This window comes from Sturnira hondurensis, unplaced genomic scaffold (assembly GCF_014824575.4).
Source record: "Sturnira hondurensis isolate 20B ecotype Veracruz unplaced genomic scaffold, ASM1482457v3 Scaffold0016561, whole genome shotgun sequence".
NCBI lineage: Eukaryota > Metazoa > Chordata > Mammalia > Chiroptera > Phyllostomidae > Sturnira > Sturnira hondurensis.
The window spans coordinates 216936-220274 of record NW_028089192.1 but is presented as its reverse complement, the minus strand read 5'-3'; positions in this window follow the sequence as shown (position 1 = coordinate 220274).

Genomic DNA, 3339 nt, shown 5'->3' with positions numbered 1-3339 from the left:
AGAAGAAGAAGAAGAAGAAGAAGAAGAAGAAGAAGAAGAAGAAGAAGAAGAAGAAGAAAAAGGCACACAAATTGGAAGGGAAGAAATAAAATTGTCATTATTTATAGATGACATGGTACTGTATATAGAAAACTCTAAAGGTTCCATCAAGAAACTACTAGAACTGATCAATGAATTCAGAAAAGTAGCAGAATACAAAATTAATGTCCATAAATCAATTGCACTTTTATATGCCAATAAGGACCTAACAGAAATGGAAATTAAGAAATCAATCTCATTCACAATTGCTTCAAAAAGAATAAAATACCTAGGAACAAACCTAACCAAGGATGTAAAATACCTATACTCAGAAAACTTTAAGACACTGAAGAAAGAAACTGAAGAAGACACTAACAAGTAGACACACATACTGTATTCATGGATTGGAAGGATTAACATACTTGAAATGTCCATACTACCCATAGCAATCTACAGATTCAATGCAATTCCTATCAAGATTCCAATGACGTGTTTCACAGAACTAGAACAAATATTTCAAAAAATTATATGGAATCACAAATGGCTTCAAATAGCAATAGCAATCCTGAGAAAGAAGAGCAAACTTAGAGGAATTGTGCTACCTAATATCAAACTATACTATAAGGCAATAGTAGTCAAAACAGCATGGTACTGGGATAAAAACTGATACATAGACTTCTGGCCAAAATGGAGGCATAGATAAGTACATTTTGCCTCCTCACACAACCAAAAGATGGACAACAACAAATAAAAAAAACAGAACTGCCAGAAAATCAAACTGTATGGAAGTCCGACAACCAAGGAGTTAAAGAAGAAACATTCATCCACAAGAGTAGGAGGGGCAGAGGCAGGCAGCTGGGGTGGACAGGACTTGCGGCAAGATTGCAGCTGGGAAACCAGGGAAGGTGAGGCAGTGGCTGATGGACCAGGCAGTCCTACATTTGTGAGTGGATAACCCGGGAGGAACAACTGGGGAGTGAGGCAGACCATGCAACCCAGGGTCCCAGTGTGGGGAAATAAAGCCTCAAATCTCTGGCTGTAAAAATCTGTAAGGGGGTAGTTGCGGTGGCAGGAGAAATCTCAGCCTCACAGGAGAGTTCATTGGAGAGATCCACAGGGTTCAGAGCATATACAAAACCACCAACCCAGGAATCAGCATCAGAAGTGCAAAATTTGGGTGATGGAGGAAGTGACTGAAAGCTGGCTGAGAGCTAAGCCAGTTGTATTGTTTCTTCTTGGACTCCTTCCCCACATGCAGCATCACAATGCAGCAAGATGGGTTAGCACCCTGACCAATACCTAAGGCTCTGCCCCTTACCACACAACTGGCATACCACAACAAGAAAAAAATGACTCAAATGAAAGAATAGATCAAAGCTCCAGAAAAAATACAGCTAAGTGATGAAGAGATAGCTAACCTATCAGATACAGAGTTCAAAACACTGGTAATCAGGATGCTCACAGAAGTGGTTGAGTATGGTCACAAAGTAGAGGAAGAAGTGAAGGCTATGAAAAGTAAAATAAAGAAAAATCTACAGGGAACCAACAGCAATGGGAAGGAAGCTGGGAATCAAGTCAATGGTTTGGAGTCGAAGGAAGAAATAAACATTCAATCAGAACAGAACAAAGAATCGTTCAAAACAATGAGGAGAGGCCCTGGCTGGTTTAGCTCAGTGGATTGAGTGCGGGCCTGTGGACCAAATAACCGTGGTTCAATTCCCAGTCAGGGCACATGCCTAGGTTGCAGGCCAATTTCCAGCAGGGGACCCACGAGAAGCAACCATACATTAATATTTCTCTCTCCCTCTCTCCTTCTCTTCCCCTCTAAAAATAAATAAATGAAATATTTAAAAAACAATGAGGAGAGGCTTTGGGACAACTTTAAACATTCCAACATCTGAATCACAGGGGTGCTGAAGGAGAAGAGGAAGAGCAAGAAATTGAAAATTTATTTGAAAACATAATGAAGGAGAACTTCCCCAATCTGGCAAAGGAAATAGACTTCCAGGGAGTTCAGGAAGCTCAGAGTCCCAGAGAAGTTGGATCCAAGGAAATACACACCAAGGCACATCATAATTATATTATACAAGATTAAAGAGAAAGAGAGAATCTTAAAAGCAACAAGAGAAAAGGAGACAGTTACCTACAAAGGAGTTCCCATAAGACTATCAGCTGATCTCTCAAAAAAAACCTTACAGGCAAGAAGGGGCTGGAAAGAAGTATCCCAAGTCATGAAAGGGAAGGACCTACATCCAAGAGTACTCTATCCAGCCAAGCTATCATTTAGAATGAAAGGGCAGATAAAGTGCTTCCCAGATGAGGTCAAGTTAAAGAAGTTCCTCATCACCAAGTCATTATATAAAATGTTAAAGGGACTTATCTAAGACAAGAAAGAAGATAAAAAATATGAACAGTAAAAAGACAACAAACTCACAACTATCAACAACCAAACCTAAAAAAACAAAACCAAAATGAATTAAGCAAGCAACTAAAACAGGAACAGATTCATAGAAATGGAAATCACATGGAGGGTTATCAGTGGGGAAGAGGAGGATGGAGAATTGGGAAAACGATATAGGGAATAAGAAACATGTATTGCAGGTACAAAGTAGACAGGTGGAAGTTAAGAACTGTAGGGGAAATGGAGAAGCCAAAGAACTTATTTGTATGACCCATGGACATGAACTAATGTGGGGGAATGATGGTGGGAGGTGTTTACAGGGCAGAGGGGAATAAACAGGAGAAAAAATGGGAGAACTGTAATAGCATAACCAATAATATATATTTAAAGAAAAGAACAATGGGGAGCACTGCGGGTATGGGCTGGGATGGGAGTAAAAGACAGAAAACTGTACTTGAAAAACAATTAAAATAATTTTTTTAAAAAAGAACAGACACATAGATCAATGGAACAGAATGGAGATCCCAGGAATAAACCCAGACCTTTTTAGTCAGTTAATATTCTACAGAGGAAGCAATCTCATACAATGGGCTACAGATAGTTTATTCAATAAATGATGTTGGGAAAATTGGACAGATACATACAGAAAAATGATACTAGACCATCTTTTTGCAGTACACATAAGAATAAATTCAAAAGGGATCATAGACTTAAATGTTAGCCCCCAAACCACAAACATTGTAGAAGAAAACCTAGAGAGCAAAATCTCAGATATTGCTTATAGCAATTTTTTTATTGGATATGTCTCTCTGGACAAGGGAAATAAAAGAAAAAATAGACAAATGGGACTATATCAAACTAAAAAGTTTTTGCATAGGAAAGGATATCATGAACAAAATAAAAAGATAATGTACAGAATG